General features: G+C 39.2%; 1 long non-coding RNA gene across 2 annotated transcripts; it reads right to left on the reverse strand.

Annotated features, from left to right (window-relative positions):
- Window positions 1-5944: 5944 nt before the first annotated feature.
- On the reverse strand, window positions 5945-8905 carry LOC134227677 (uncharacterized). 2 transcript variants are annotated; one of them, XR_009983726.1, is made up of 5 exons: window positions 8812-8904; window positions 8057-8747; window positions 7174-7821; window positions 6532-7090; window positions 5945-6261 (listed from the first exon to the last, which is right to left on the reverse strand). It is a non-coding gene; the product is annotated as an uncharacterized LOC134227677 (long non-coding RNA). The 2 variants fall into 2 exon arrangements; XR_009983725.1 differs by having other exon boundaries at window positions 6532-7821; window positions 8812-8905.
- Between the last annotated feature and the right edge of the window lie 8215 nt (window positions 8906-17120).

Genomic DNA, 17120 nt, shown 5'->3' on the forward strand with positions numbered 1-17120 from the left:
TACAACATGGCTGGTCTAAAAATTTGTTTGTAAATCAAAAGTTTTTTCTTAAAACAAAGTTTTGATTTTCCGTTTATAAGTGGATATAGACACTTAATATATTTGGTACATTTGGCTTGAAGGCCTTCAATGTGATTTTTAAAAGTTAATTTTTGATCTAGCAGAAGTCCTAAATATTTAGAATTCTGATAGTTTACCTGCAGTGAGCGATCTGATAAATAATTTTGGATCAGTTTAATAGCTAGTTGGTTGTTTGCTCATTGTTTGTTGGTTGATTGATTGGTTATTTAGTTGATTGGTTGGTTGGTTGATTGTTGGTTGGTAGAATGATTAATTGGTTGGTTGCTGCTTGATTTGTTAGTTGGTAGAACTGTTGAATGGTTGGTTACTTCACAGTTGGTTGGTTGCTTGATTGGTTGGTTATTTGGTTGATTGGTTGTTTGACTGGTTGATTGATTGGTTGGTCGGCTGGTTAGTTGATTAGTTGTTTTGTTGGTTGCTTGAATGGCTGATTGTTTGGTTGCTTGATTGGTTGATTGGTAGCTTGCTGGAATGGTTGATTAGTTAATTATTCAGTTGATTGATTGCTTGATTGGTTGGTTGATTAGTTGATTGCTTGATTAGTTGGTTGGTTGATTGTTGGTCGGTTGCTTGATGGGTTGATTAGTTGTTTTGTTGATTGCTTGATTGGTAGATTAGTTGGTTGGTTGATTGATTTGTTAGTTGGTAGAATGATTGATTGATTGGTTGGTTGCTGCTTGATTTGTTAGTTGGTAGAACTGTTGAATGGTTGATAGTTGGTTGGTTGATTGATTGTTGGTCGGCTGGTTAGTTGATTAGTTGTTTTGTTATTTGGTTGATTGGTTGGTTATTTGACTGATAGGTTGGTTGATTGGTTACTTGATTAGTTGGTCGGCTGGTTAGTTGATTAGTTGTTTTATTGGTTGCTTGGATGGATAATTGGTTGGTTGCTTGATTGATTGATTAGTTGGTTGGTTGCTTGATTATTGGTTGGTTGGTTGATTGGTAGCATGCTTGAATGGATGGTCGTTTGATTGATTAGTAATTTGGTTTATGGGTTGCTGCTTGATTTGTTAGTTTGTAGAATGATTGGTTGCTTAATTGGTTGATTCGCTGGTTGGTTGGTTGCTTGATTGCTTGGTTGATTGGTAGCTTACATTAATTGTTGGTTGGTTGCTTAACTGGTTGATTGGTTGGTTGCTTGATTGATTAGTCGGCTGGTTAGTTGATTAATTGTTTTGTTGGTTGCTTGGTTGATTGGTTAATAAGTTGATTGGTAGCTTGCTTGAATGGTTGGTTGTTTGATTGGTTAGTTGATTGATTCATTGGTTATTTGGTTAGTTGGTGTGTGGTGCATATTTTGCTGTTTGATTTGTTAGTTGGAAGAATGGTTGATTGGTTGGTTTCTTTTTTGTTTATTGATTACTTGATTGGTTGGTAATTTGGTTGATTGATTACTTGATTGGTTGGTAATTTGGTTGATTGATTGCTTGACTGATTGATTGATTGGTTGGTCGTCTCGTTAGTTTATATGTTGTTTTGTTGGTTGCTTGAATGGTTGATTAGTTGGTTGGTTGAATGATTGCTTGGTTGATTGGTAGTTTGCTTGAATGGTTGGTTATTTGATTGATTGCTATTTGATTTGTTAGATGGTAGAATAATTGATTGGTTTGTTGATTGCTTGCTTGATTGGTTGGTCGGCTGGTTAGTTGACATGTTGTTTTGTTGGTTGATTAGTTGATTCGTTGCTTGATTGATTGGTAGCTTACTTGAATGGCTGATTGCTGGATTAGTTGGTTGGTTATTTGATTGATGGGTTGCTTTACGTTTGATTGAATGGTTGATCGGCTGGTTGGTTGATTAGTTGTTTTGTTGGTTTCTTGATTGGTTGATTAGTTGATTGATTGATTGATTAGTTGATTGGTTGGTTGTTGCTTGATTTGGTAGTAGGTAGAATTGTTGATTAGTTAGTTCCTTGATAGTTGGTTGTTTGGTTGATTCATTGTTTGTTGGTTGATTGATTGGTTTTTTAGTTGATTGGTTGCTTGATTGGTTGGTTGGAAGATTGTTGGTTGGTAGAATGATTAATTGGTTGGTTGCTGCTTGATTTGTTAGTTGGTAGAACTGTTGAATGGTTGGTTGCTTCATAGTTGGTTGGTTGCTTGATTGGTTGGTTATTCGGTTGATTGGTTGTTTGACTGGTTGATTGATTGGTTGGTCGGCTGGTTAGTTGATTAGTTGTTTTGTTGGTTGCTTAAATGGCTAATTAGTTGGTTGCTTGATTGGTTGATTGGTTGGTTGCTGGAATCGTTGACTAGTTAATTATTCAGTTGATTGGTTGCTTGATTGGTTGATTGATTAGTTGATTGGTTGATTAGTTGGTTGATTGATTGTTGGTCGGTTGCTTGATGGGTTGATTAGTTGTTTTGTTGATTGCTTGATTGGTAGATTAATTGGTTGGTTGCCTGATTATTGGTTGGTTGCTTGATTTGCTAGTTGGTAGAAGGATTGTTTGGTTGCTGCTTGATTTGTTAGTTGGTAGAACTGTTGAATGGTTAATAGTTGGTTGGTTGCTTAATTGGTTGCTTCATTGTTGGTTGGTTGCTTGACTGGTTGGTTGATTGTTGGTCGGCTGGTTAGTTGATTAGTTGTTTTGTTGGTTTCTTGGTTGATTGGTTAATAAGTTGATTGCTAGGTTGCTTGATTGGTTAGTTATTTGGTTGATGGGTTGGTTGGTTGCTGCTTGATTTGTTAGTTGGTAGAATGGTTGATTGGATGGTTGCTTCATTGTTGGTTGATTGATTGATTGGTTGGTAATTTGGTTGATTGTTTGCTTGACTGGTTGATTGTTTGGTTGCTTGATTGGCTGGTCGGCTGGTTAGTTTATATGTTGTTTTGTTCGTTGCTTCAATGGTTGCTTGGTTGGTTGATTAGTTGATTAGTTACTTGATTGATTGGTAGCTTGCTTGAATGGCTGATTGCTGGATTAGCCAATCAAGCAACCAATCAACTAAATAACCAACCAAGCAACCAACAAACAATGAAGCAACCAACCAACCAATTAAGCAACCAGCCAACTATCAAGGAATTGGTTGGTTATTTGGTTGATCGGTTGATTGGTTGCTGCTTGATTTGTTAGTTGGTAGAATGGTTGATTGGTTGGTTGGTTGCTTGATTGTTGATTGGTTCTCAATCTTACCAACTAATCAGGTTATTTGGTTGATTGGTTGCTTGACTGGTTGATTGATTAGTTGCTTGATTGGTTGGTCGGCTGGTTAGTTCATATGTTGTTTTGTTGGTTGCTTCAATGGTTGCTTGGTTGATGATTAGTTGGCTGGTTGCTTGATTGCTTGGTTGATTGGTAGCTTGCCTGAATGGCTGATTGCTGGATTAGTTGGTTGGTTGCTTAATTGGTTGGTTATTTGGTTGATTGTTTGCTTTACTGGTTGATTGAATGGTTGGTCGGCTGGTTAGTTGATTAGTTGTTTTGTTGGTTGCTTGAATGGTTGATTGGTTGATTGCTTATTTGGTTGATTAGCTTGTTGGTTGATTGGTTGATTAGTTAGTTGGTTGATTGGTAGCTTGCTTAATTGGTTGGTTGCTGGATTAGTTGATTGATTGGTAGCTGGTTACTTATTTGGTTGATTGGTTGCTTTACTTGATTGATTGGTTGTGGTTATTTAGTTGATTGGTTGCTTGATTGGTTGGTCGTTTCGTTAATTGGTAAGTTGTTTAGTTGATTGGTTAATTAGTTGGTTGCTTGCTTGATTAGTTGGTTGGTTGCTTGATTGTTTGGTTGATTATTTGGTTGATTGCTGCTTGATTTGTTAGTTGGTAGTATGGTTGATTGGTTGGTTGCTTAACAGGTTGATTGATTGGTTAGTAAGCTGGTTAGTTGATTAGTTGTTTTGTTGGCTGCTTGGTTGATTGATTAATAAGTTGATTGCTAGATTGGTTGGTTATTTGGTTGATTGGTCGTTTGATTGGTTATTGGTTGGTTGCTTGATTGGCTGTTTAGCGTCCCACCTAACACCAGGACTTGGGCTTGTGCGCTTTGAGCGGCACACGGTCGCTTTGGAGCCTACATGCGGATACATGCAGCTTTTTATAGAGGTTAAACAGGGCCTACTGTCAAACCCCACCACATACTAGTCAGGCGCCATAACTCGCAGATGGCCTGGGGAGGGATCGTCAAGCCCTTGGACATAGTCCCTGCTGCCCCCGACCAACCAACCCATCAACCAAATAACTAACCAATCAATCAACTAACCAATCAAGCAATCTAGCAATCAACTTATTAACCAATCAACCAATCAACCATACTACCAACTAACAAATCAAGCAGCAATCAACCAATCAAGTAAGCTACCAATCAACCAAGCAATCAAGCAACCAACCAACCAACCAACTAATCAACCACCAAGCAACCAACAAAACAACATGTCAACTATCCAGCCGACCAACCAATCAATCAACTAGTCAAGCAACCAAATTACCAACCAATCAACCATTCTAACAATTATCAAATCAAGCATCTATCAATCAAATAACCAACCTTTAAAGCAAACTACCAATCAACCAAGCAATCATTCAACCAACCAACTAATCAACCAATCAAGCAACCAACAAAACAACATATGAACTAACTAGCCGACCAACCAATCAATCAACCAGTCAAGCAACCAAATTACCAACCAATCAAGGAATCAATAAAAAAGCAACCAACCAATCAACCATTCTTCCAACCAAGGATGTTATCGATCATTTAGTAATTTGCGTTCGATCATTTAGTAGTTTGTCAATAGCTCATTCCAAAAGCTGAATTTCAAAATGTATTATATGGTGGACTTCTAGTGCGGAGGTTTTTCAACAACTCTTCCTAATGGTTCATTGTTTGAATTTCACTAGTAACGAAGATATAGCTATAGTTTCAGTAACTTAGACTAAATGATAACAAAATTCCGATCACTTAGTTTAAGAGACTGCAACTAGCGCTATAACTCCGTCACTAGTGAAATTCCAACAATAAACCATTACGCAGAGTTGTAGAAAAACCTTCGCACTAGAAGTCCACCATACAACACATTTTGAAATTCAGCTCTTGGAATGAGCTATTGACAAACTACTAAATGATCTAACGCAAATTACTAAATGATCGATAACATCCTTGCTTCCAACTAACAAATCAAGCAGCAACCAACTAACCAAATAACCAACGAATCAATCAACTAACTAATCATACAACCAACCATTCAAGCAAGCTACCAATCTACTTATTAACCAATCAACCAAGCAACCAACAAAACAACTAATCAACTAACCAGCCGACTAACCAATCAACCAGTCAAGCAACCAACCAACAATCAAGCAACCAACAATTCAAGCAAGCTACCAATCAACCAAGCAATCAAACAACCAACCAGCTAATCAACCAATCAAGCAACCAACCAATCACCAATCAAACAACCAATCAACTAAATAACCAACCAATCCAGCAATCAACTTATTAACTAATCAACCAAGCAGCCAACAAAACAACTAATCAACTAACCAGCCTACTAACCAATCAATCAACTTGTCAAGCAACCAACCAATCAACCATACTACCAACTAACAAATCAAGCAGCAATCAAATAATCAACCAAGCAATCAAGCAACCAACAACTAATAAACCAAGCAATCAACAAAACTTATCAACTAACCAGCCGACCAACTAATCAACCAATCAACTAAATAACCACAACCAATCAATCAACCAGTAAACCAACCAGTCAACCACTCAAGCAACCAACCATTCAAGCAAGCTACCATACCAATCAATCAATCAATCAATCAAACAAGCAATCAACCAATCAAGTAACTTAGCCACTTAGTCGATTGATGTGTAACAATATGGATCTTCGGGCCTCTCAACAAAAGTTCGTTTTGAAGTGATCTTAAAATAGGTATGTATTCGTAATCATTACGGTAATTTATTACACATTACGGTAGTGTGGGCAGCAATGCGATTCACCAAGTTATGCAAATGTATCTCCGTAAATATAATCAATGATTCATATTGAATAAATGTCATCGTGTATTTCCGTCGTGCGTCCACAATGTGGTCCTTGAGGTCCGACAACTCAAGCAGATTAAAAATCTCGGCATGACGGCATGCCATACCGGAACCTCGACCGGAACTGCAATAGGGTTTCTGACGGTATGGCCGTTTGAAGAAAAACTCTCGGCTGGTACAAAGATCTGAAAAAAAATAACAAATCCTAAAATTACACTACACTGGATTCTGTTTTTACACGATTTATATTTTCTCAATTTTCCACTCATCCTAAATGTTTAACGCATATCAATTATCATGTGATTTTTCTTTGATTTATCCTGGATTTTTTAAAACATGTTGCGAAGTGTTTGGTGGTAAATTGAAGTTACACGATCAAAAACACGAGCGAAAAAAAATCGTGTAAAAACAAAATCCTGTGTATTCCGTTATAATTTTTTTACTAAATAACCTACCTTTCAAATAAAAATCTGCGATCCGATCGTTATTTCAGCAGCATATCAAAATAGCTCTTAGAACGAAAAATAATAACAGGATCCCATTTGTGCCCATGCCCTCTCTATGCTGAACGACTCCCGGACTTTTCCCGGCCTCCGTCATGGCCATTTCCTATAGATGACAGTTCCGGATCGGCAAGACCAGGAAACATACAAATTGAAATGAACGTAGGAAAGTTGTTTTTCTGTACATAGTTGTCCGGATGTTGTCGATGTGTGTTCGGTTGAAGCTTTTATTAACACACGGTATACCGCACTACTTTGTCACTCGGCCATGGGAATTTCGGGAATTTCGCAAGTTCCATTGATATGTTGCGTGCCGTCCGAAGTGCCGTCATTGTATGCACCATTGCAAGTGGTTGTAGGATGATGAACGGTTTTGTTATTTTGCTTTTTATCGGATGAAGCACCAATGTTTGCCTATTCTTGAGGAGTGCTAGAAGCTGCCAAATGGGAATTGATCGGCCATGCGCGGTCTCATGGGCGAAACTATGTCGATTCCGCTGCACTAGTAAAGCTTCATAATATGTATGTTTGAGAGTTTGGAATCAGACGTCACAATTTTTTGGTTATTTAATTCACAGAAATAAATATTTTTACCTTTCGTACGAATGGTCATCGTCACATTCCAATGATGTGGTTGAATCCCTTCTTATTAAAAAAGACCGAAGCCCCCGACGACCGAAAGTCGTCCTCCGATTCCGACTCTTCCTTCTAATTTTCAGCAGGAGCGGCAGCAGCACCAACGGCAGGAGCACAAGCATCGTCAGCTGGAGCGGCTCTACCAGCTGGTATCGACAAGAGCTTCTCGCGACCGGAGGCCATCAGTTCCTCCACCGACTTGCCCTTCAGCTCGTTGACCACCTTGGTGACGTGAGTTGAATCGGCCTCGATACCAACCGAGCTCAGGATCTTCTCGATGTCGGCACTCGATGGGCTGGCGTTGCCACCGAGGACAGCCAGGAGGTATACAGCCTTTATATTGTCGGATGCCTGACTATTGCTGCATTACTAGCAGCGAGGGAACATCATTCATGGCACCCAATGTCAGAACTGATAGAAGCAATTCCATTCCTATCAGCTTCTAATCTGTGAGGTGGATGAAACATCAATTGTAGCAAGCCCAGGATCACAACTGGGTGAACTTTTGATGGCAGGCAATTCCGGAACTGGTGACTTGGCTGAGGGTACTGTAGATGGTGGAAAGATTGATGGAAATGGAACAGTTGCGACTGACCGCACCGAGACCTGAAAAATATCAAAATAAATTCCTTATTAGGTATTTCATTAAATTGTAAAATTTCAACTAGGGTAAGACTGTAAGTTCAAATATTTTCACAATATTTGTTTAAAAATAATTATTTAATAACTTTATGAAAATACGGGAACTTAAACTGTTTTTAAGAAATGATTTTAAACGAGGTGGGCCAAAAATTGGGATCAGGGTGATTGTTGGGTGTTATACCCTACCTATACAACTTACCAATCCGTTGACAAATCTGTGATCCGGATGTTATTGAAACAGCAGCATTGAATAGCAGCTTTTGGTTCAAAAAGCAATAACAGCCTACCTGGCTCACGTTTCATTTCTCCTCTGTCTTGAGCTGTGCGCCGTCTGTTCTTCTTGTCGGCCACTTCCGGGAACAACAAGACTAGGCCGCAATCAAATTGTATCCAACATCGAAAAGATCTTCACGTTATCCGGGAATGATTTTTTACGTCCGGTTGGATCTTCCAGACCGGACCGCGCGATTTCATCGGTCTTGGTTCCATTCGTCTTAGGTGCCGTAAATGTTTGCACACGCACACCCTGTTTTTCTTATTCGTTAAAAGACCACTGGTTTACTGTTGGGCAATTGGGCCTGTCGTGTGGGAATCTGTAATATTCTTGGGACATCCGTGGAGCTCGGAATTGTAGAACTGCGACGGTTGCTGGCGGATTAATTGATTCCGTAGCTGGTAAAACTGCGACAGTTTCTGGTGGATTAATCGATTCCGTAGCTGGTAACTTTCGATAATGTCTAGGATCAGCGATTCGCAGAGCTGAGACAATACCCCACCGATGGTTCGGGAGCTAGTTTACCTTTTAGCCATCCGTCAATCGTCGCCTACGAGGTTGATGTCCGACAGCTGCTGATGCTGGTTTTGATTCTTCAGAAGTTCCAAACGAAAAGCTGTATATACAAAATCAATGGCATTAAAATATTGCAATTCTACTGAAATACAACAAATAATTACCTCATATCAAGAACTTCACTGGGAACTATTTATATATATTAATATTTGTCGACCGTACCTGCTTACACTGTATGGAGGATAAAACATTAAACAAACTCGCCTCGATTCATTGATTTTTGAATCAGAAACAGGAGGTAAACAAAAATGGAAATGACAACTGTTGTCAAACTGACGGGATTTGAATTGAGGGGCTTCTCAATGGTCGAGTGATTGTAATAATTGTAATCCGTCACTCCCCAGGGGTATATAGTGGTGCCCGAAAAAATGGCCACCACTCCGTCTATGTATTCGTCAATGCTACTTCTTTCTCCGGTTAGGGAGATGTCCTTCGCAAATGCACACCGCGAGGTTACTTTCCCAAGGAACTACTTGTTACTCCTGTTACAGAGCAACTTGTTTCGATCCAAGGAACCAAACCAAAAAGTCCTTTTTGATACTACTTGTTTCTCCTTTACGGAGAGACGTTTTCGAGTCAAGCAGGGAAGTTGAAGACCGGAGTTTCGAAATTCTAATTAAAGAATCAGGAGTAAAACATCGAACTTAATTTTATTTGAAACATTCACAGGGGTAAGGGTCTTACTTCTACATGATACATTAGTGATTTACAATTTAGAAATATTTGGGTCACATGTTTGCTCTCTTTTGGGCATTAGTGATTAATCTACGAATATTTTCTATTTCACTCATTACAACTATTCTTCAATGTGTGGTGATCTTCCACGTTGCGCCTAATGTAACTCTTGAATGTGTGGTGATCTACCACTTGTATAATAGTATTGAGCTTATTAACTAACGCCCATCCAGATCTGGTAATTATCCTTATTCGATTCTCTTTCGCTTGCTCTTACGGCCAGATCGGGAAGGGCTCACAATTTAAGGCGCGGCTTATCTTCTATGATTGCATAACATTAGCTTCTTAGGATTGAAAACATTTGTATCGTTCCTGCCAAAGGACTGCATTCTGGCAGGACGAAAGAGAAAGGAAAAATGTTTATTGCCACATGCGCCTACGCGTGGGCGTGTTTATCGCCTAATCTGTGTGCGATACTCGTTCCTAGCTGTCCTTATGTAAATTAGTTATGCCTTTTTCCGCTCTACTTATCACTTACAGTTTCTTAATATGACATCAACATCGGTATGGCTTAGACCAACGCGTTGCAATGCTGGGTGCAACGGCGTGATTGATTTTATGATGAACTAATTTTGTTCGCGCAGCGACATTCCGGAGCCCGTAAAACGCTAGGTTTACTCAAATTTGCTCATTAATCCGCGAAAATAAATTTGGGTAGAATGGAGCGCTGGGCTTGTCAAAATTTTCTTGAACGACTTCTACTTCGTGTTGCGGTGGATTTTCATTTTTATTATTTTGTGTTTCTGTTCTTTTCATAGCATTTCTATGAGAAAGAAAACTTGTTAAAGAATCCCAAAATGATGCAAGTAGTTGCCATCCCAAACCATATATGTCATATAATATGTGCCCGTGCATAATAGTGTCAATCGTAAATTTAATTATTCTTCCTATCATGTATATACCAATAAAGGTAGAAGTTATGTTTCCCAACCAGGTTGACCATGAGAGTAACTTAGACCAATATTTTTCAAAAACATTTTCAATCATCCGATCCGATATCAAAGCATCAAAACGGAATCCTTGAAAATCAGGTCGCTCTCCGCCCAAAATTTTCTGTAAAACATTAGATGCTGCTCTTTTATCACCCTGTTCATAGATCATGTTTCTCATCTTGATCACGCTTTCTGCGTCATAAACACCACTTTGTATTAGGTTTGGAAGATGAGTATAAGTCCACGTGGTTATTAAATCTGTAGTTAGCTTTAACGGCGACGTGGTTTCTCTTATCCGTCCGTCGGTGGTGTACCATCTTCCACCTATTTGAAACTTGGCCGGAAGAAGAGGTGTACAATCAATCTGTGTACCTCTATTTTGCAGTACGTGGCTTACTGGTGCTATAAACATGGAAAGATTGTTATAAGTTACAGGTATTTCCTGATAACAATTCTCGTCAGACCTGGGAGTTACATAAACTGGTTTGCATTCCAATACGTGCAAAACTTCTCCTGCCACCACAGCGGTGTATCCAGATCGTTTTATGATACTGGTTACAAATTCTGTAGGGTTGAGACGTGCCAGTGTTAATTTGGTTTCCATCAGTGTTTTGTCTACTTTACACATTTCGGTCATAACCGTGCTGTAAAGTTCCGACATGCTTTTCCCAATATAGTTTTCTACTAGGGTTATTTTGGAATTGAAATATGTAAATAAATCAAAGTTTCTACCCGTCGTAGATTTCCTTTTGAAAGGAGAGTTGAAGCCTACCACTTCAACAATAACGATACGAGGATGATCGGTCATAAAACCTAAGTGCCCACAAATTTTTGTCTTTTCTCTAGCTCTAATAGAGAACAGATGTGTGTCTGAAATTGTGCTATAGACGGCGTTTGAGATTTTGTTATGTTTATCCCTTTTTTCGTTTTGGGTTCGATTTACCAAACCCTCATAAATTACCTCGTATTCTGATTCTTCACATCCGTTGTTGGAGACGGCGTCCCATGTTATGTATCCGTCTTCCGAATCTAAACATTTTCCTTGAGAAAATCTGCATGTGAGACCGTTTCTCAAGTGTATAACATCATTTTCATGATCTACAACTGCCATGTAATCTCGCAATGTGATCTCATACTCGTAATAAACCAAGGCATCTTCCCAAGTATATTTTGGAGTTCGGTAGGTGCCTCCTTTACAGTGGCTTCCCCAAACTGATCCCACTATCAGTGCCTCTCCGCGAGTGGTAGCATTGCGTTTCAATTCGCGCAGTTGATGATCGTAAGCTAATTTAATTATGCCTAGCTGATGTGATAAATGACATTCTTCGGATGTGAACTCTTTCACAATGTATTCATAGCCGCGTTCATATTCTGAAGTGTGAGAATGCATTCCGCAATGCTTAATCCTCCTCTTGGCTATTACTTTACATTGATAGGCCTTGACTTCACTTTTAACACTCCTCTGCAATACTTGTATTTGCAATTCGCTTGTCGACAAGTTGTTCGAGGGTGGTATACATGAAGCTACATCTAACAGGGAGTAGCTCGTAAGATTGACCTCCGGATTTCCGCAATCAAAGGCTATCAATCCAGATCCATCGAAGGATATCGCGCTTCCCAAAAGAGCACATACAAAGTACAATATAACCATCATGCTTGTCCAATTTACGGCTCGTATCCTTTTCTTTTTTATCTTGGGCTTTGGTTTTGCGATAGCCGCAGCAATTTGTTTGACCCTTTCGATATCAACGCATTTTCTTTTACCGTACTCGTACCCTTCCGGTAATTTGTTAATTGCCCTGACAAATTTATTGCACTCAGAAACATTTTCAGAGGGCGCTTTCCTCTTATTTGACCTTTTCTTTTTCGGCTTGTCTTCGGAGGTAGTAACGTCATCTGGTGGTAGTACATCCAATACCGCCAGTTTGGCTACCGGACGAGTAAATTCGCCCGTTGCCGTTTTAACTACCGCTGATCGAATTTGACCTTCTTTCGATGGGTGGACTTTAATGATCATTCCCTTTCGCCATCTTGCCTTTTGATCGTCGTCAGCGATCATAACGATGTCGCCAACCTTAATGTTGTTAACTTCTTCAGCCCACTTTGATCTTTTTGGCCAGGGAGGAAGGTATTCGTGCAACCACCGATCCCAATAATTCTTTGCCATATGTTGTACCCTTTTCCACTGCTGTCGGTTCGCTTCAGGTTTAGAAGTATCATTTAATGATGGTTCCGCTCCACCAGCACATCCAATCAAAAATGGTTTGGAGTGAGTGGTTCGTCATCGGTTGCATCCAATGATATAGCGGTAAGAGGTCTGCTGTTTATGATACCTTCAATTTCGGTTAGCAAAGCTCTAAATGCGTATTCTGACATGGTTTCATTAGGTAAAAGGCTCTTGACTTCCTTTACCATTCTTTCCCATGCTCCACCAAAATGTGGTGCTGCTGGGGGGTGAAATGGCCATCTTATTCCTCTGATGCTAGTCTATGTTGGATTTTTGCCATCTCGTTATTAGCTCCTACAAAGTTGGTACCATTATCGCTATAAAGGAATTTAATTCGTCCCCTTCTACTCTGTATAGAATTCAGGCTTAGCAAAAAAGCATCCGCGCTTAGATTATGGGCAAGGTCCAAATATACCGCCCGCGTAGTCATGCAAGTAAACAAGACTCCCCATCTCTTTTCAGTACGTCTCCCAATAGATACGTTATAGGGTCCGAAGTAATCTACTCCGGTATGAGTGAAGGGTTTCACATATGGTTGTAGCCGACATTCTGGTAACGGTGCCATCTTTGGTATATTTATCTTGGCATTTTCGTTTTTGCAATGTTGGCATTTATTTTTATTCTTTTCATCCCAGAATCAATATTTACTATATGGTACTTTTGTTGTATGGCTGCCACTGCCGTTTTTGTTTTCTGGTGTTTGAATTCCTCATGCTTGTTTTTCAATATGAGGTCCGATACAATATGTTTAGCCGGTAAGATGTACGGATACCTGGCAGAATATGGTATGCATTCTGCGTTTTTGTATCGTGTTTCCGATTTCATGGTGCCATTCTTATCCAAGAATGGTGTGAGCGTACGAATCGGACTCGATTTATCAACTGTTCGCTTGGTGCTTAAATCCATCATTTCATTAGGGAAAGCTTCCCATTGAGTTTTTGTATAAGCAATATCTCAGCTTCCTCTAAGTCTTCAGCTGAGATGATCATATCAACGGTGACTTTTCTAATGTTGGCCTTTAATTTTCCCAAATATTTGAGTGCTCCACTCACGGCTCGTTTTAAGCGTGTCCAATCAGAGCACCATTGGATATTTATCCAATCCAGATCTGGTTTAAAGGTTTGCATTGTTGCAAGAACAGGACGTAATTCCTCATGGCTTAAATCGTCCGAGAAATCGTATTTAGTCACGTGTCCCCAATTTTCTTCCTTAAGCGTTAGAAATGAAGGACCTTTAATCCATGTTGTTTTCGCATTAGTAATTTTGGTACCTTCATCTGCGGGATTAGAATTCGATTTTATGTACTTCCATTGAGATCCCAGCGTACTCTCTAGTATCTCTCCTATCCGATATTGTACAAATTGCTTGTACTTGCGAGTTTCTGATTTTATCCAGCTAAGTACAGTTTTGGAGTCTGACCAAAGGGTAACACTATTAATCTCTACTCTTATTTCCTGTAGAACTGTATTGTGAAGTCTTGTTCCTAATACAGCCGCTTGAAGCTCCAAACGTGGTACAGACATAATCTTAGTAGGAGCTACCTTGGATTTACCCACGACTATTGTTACATCAATATCGTCGCGACATATAGTTCGCATGTAAATAACTGCTGCGAATGCGTGTAATGATGCATCGCAAAATACATGACTTTCGCTTCTGATGGGTTTTTAAAAAGGAGAGTAGCATCTTGGAATTCTGATGTTAGTAATGGAAGATAGTCTATTTAGCCAAATATTCCATTTTTGGATAAATCGTTTGAGATTTTATCATCCCACCCTATTCCGAGTCGCCAGATATCTTGCATTAGTATCTTCGACTCGATTGTTATATGTGCTATCAAACCCAACGGGTCGTACACACTCATTATAAATGATAAGACTTGCCGCTTCGTAGGTTCATTAGTGGGTTCACTAGGAAAGTTTATTCTGAACAAGAAGTTATCTTTCCGAATGTCCCAATACATTCCTAGAATTTTATCGTAGTCGCCTTCTTCATCATCTAATTTAATCTCCTTCAAAGGCGACACTCTGTCGCTTGGTAATTGATCGAGCAATGATTTTGAATTAGAAATAAAATTTCATTCTGAAATTACCTTCGTCATGAATTCTAATAACATCGGACACGATGTTTACAGCTTCACTTAAATCATCGAAACTGTCTAAGTAATCATCTACATAGTGATTCTTTAATATCGCGTCCACTGCTTTTGGACATTCGTCCTTATATTTTGGGCATGATTATTCTTTACGAATTGCGCGCAAGCAGGAGAACATGTAGCCCCAAATGACATGACTTGCATTTCGTAGAATTCGAGTCTAACATTGGATTTTCCCTGAGATAATTCTTTGGGACCCTCGATCCTCTTGTCTAATTCCAATGCGATGGAACATTTCTTGTATATCCCCTGCGACGGCAATGCTTCCTTCTCGAAATCTGATTTTTATCCCGAGAGATGATTCCGTCATATCGGGTCCAGAAAGTAACTGAGAATTTAATGATACGCCGTCGACTTTGGCAGCTGCATCAAACACCATTCTCGGTTTCGATTTGTTCTTATTTATAGTTATAAAGTGTGGTAGATAGAAGGTCTTACTATTCTCAATCATGTACTCTTTTGGACTCAACTTTCTTAGATATCCCTTTTTGATATATTCCTCAATTTTGTCATGATACCAGATTCTTAAATCATTATCACGCTCAAGTTTCTTTTCTTACTGTAAGAATCAACTTAAAGCTGTTTGAAAGCTACTAGGAAGTTTCACATCATCAGTCTTCCACAGTAAACCTATTTCATAGCCTTTATCTGTACGTGTGAGAGTGTCGTTCATAATGTTTACGGCTCTCTCATCGGACTTTGAAACTAATTCCGTCGATGGTACTTTTACCCCAAAGGCCTCTGTTGAGAAATATGCGGACATTATTTCTTTCATGGATTTTTCCTCTTCCTCCACCTCGTTGAGTACAAAGACATGGTTGAGAGCCGAAAAATTATTATTATTTGTGCAACCGTACAAGACCCACCCTAGTCTAGTATTGGATGCCAGTGGCTCGTTGAACTTACCAACTCTATCTTCGATGCTTCTAAAGAGATAAGCGTGTGGAAGCCCCAATAATATTGTGGGAGTTGCGTTATCGTAGGATTCTATGTCTAATCCTTCAATATGAGGATAACGTCCCTTTAATTGTTCATAATTTAGAGATTGCTTTGGCAGGGAAAGTTTTCTTACTGTGCAAAGATCCTTCAAAGTAAAATACCTCCCGTTTGATCCATTAACTCTAAGCTTGGTAATCTCACTATTATCATCTTCTTGAACTTCTCCGTTAGTCCAAGCCAAGGATATCTTCTGTTTTGAACCTTTCGCTTCTAATTCATCAGCTGTTCCCTGATGAATTAGACTAATAGAAGAGCCTGAATCAAAGAATATGTGAGTATTGATTTTATGCTCACCATTAGATAATGTAACTGGAAGTATAGGGTAATATACCTTTTGGGTTCTCCTCGAGTGATAATTTATATTTCCTTTCACAGTTTCGACTTTATCTTTACCCCTGGGTTTTCGTGAAGCAAACGATGGTGTCTAACAGCACATCCATCTATATTGCATACGGTTTTATTTCGGCAATCTATTACTCTGTGGTTCGGGCTGCAACAGGAGAAGCAAAGCTTTTCTCCACTGCGAACAACCTTCGCTTGTTCACAGGCATCTTCTTAAAATCGGTACAATCTACCAATTTATGGTTTTTGTTACATTTGGGACATTTCCGTGGCGGTAACTTATGGAAGTTTACACGATCGGATTTCCCGGTTTGTTGACTCCTCATTACCCTTCAACTTTTCCGCCAACAACATAGTGGCTAATGTTTCATGTGGTTTCAACCAATCATAGAAATCATTAAGGGTGAGTGCAACGTATGGGTTCATTAATGAAGACAATTCTTTTCTTCATTTACGTGCATCAACCACTTTTGATGCAAATTAGAAGGCAATTTATTTGCTAAGTCTCTAATTAACCGCTGATCGTTCAAGTATTCTGTACGATTTAATGTAGTCATGTTGACAACCAAATTTCCCACTGCGGAGATGAAATCAATCATAGTTTGGGGATTTTCAAATCTAGGATTTCTTGTCGTAAGAACATCCTGCAGTAATCCTGTGTATATAAGTTCTATATTCCCAAATCGGTTTTCAAGTTTATTGATTATGACCCCACATTATCGGGGTCTAACAAGAGCGCATTGACTGCACGCAATGCCTCTCCCTTTAAACTCTTTTGGAGCCGTGTTAGATTCTCCAAGTCCGAGAAGTTGCCCTGTTTAGTGGTCTCTAAGAAAATCTTCTTAAATCTGGACCAAGTCTTGTAGTTACCATCAAAATATGGTAACTCTATCATAGACTGTCTAGCAATATGCTTTTCGATAGCCGTTTGCCCATGGATGTTGATGTCGTTAACCTTTCGGATTAGAGCTTCAAAAATTTCTACTTGTGGCTCTATTTTATTTATGCCTTTCAACTGTTGGA

The sequence above is a fragment of the Armigeres subalbatus genome, chromosome 3, assembly GCF_024139115.2.
Source record: "Armigeres subalbatus isolate Guangzhou_Male chromosome 3, GZ_Asu_2, whole genome shotgun sequence".
Taxonomy (NCBI): domain Eukaryota; kingdom Metazoa; phylum Arthropoda; class Insecta; order Diptera; family Culicidae; genus Armigeres; species Armigeres subalbatus.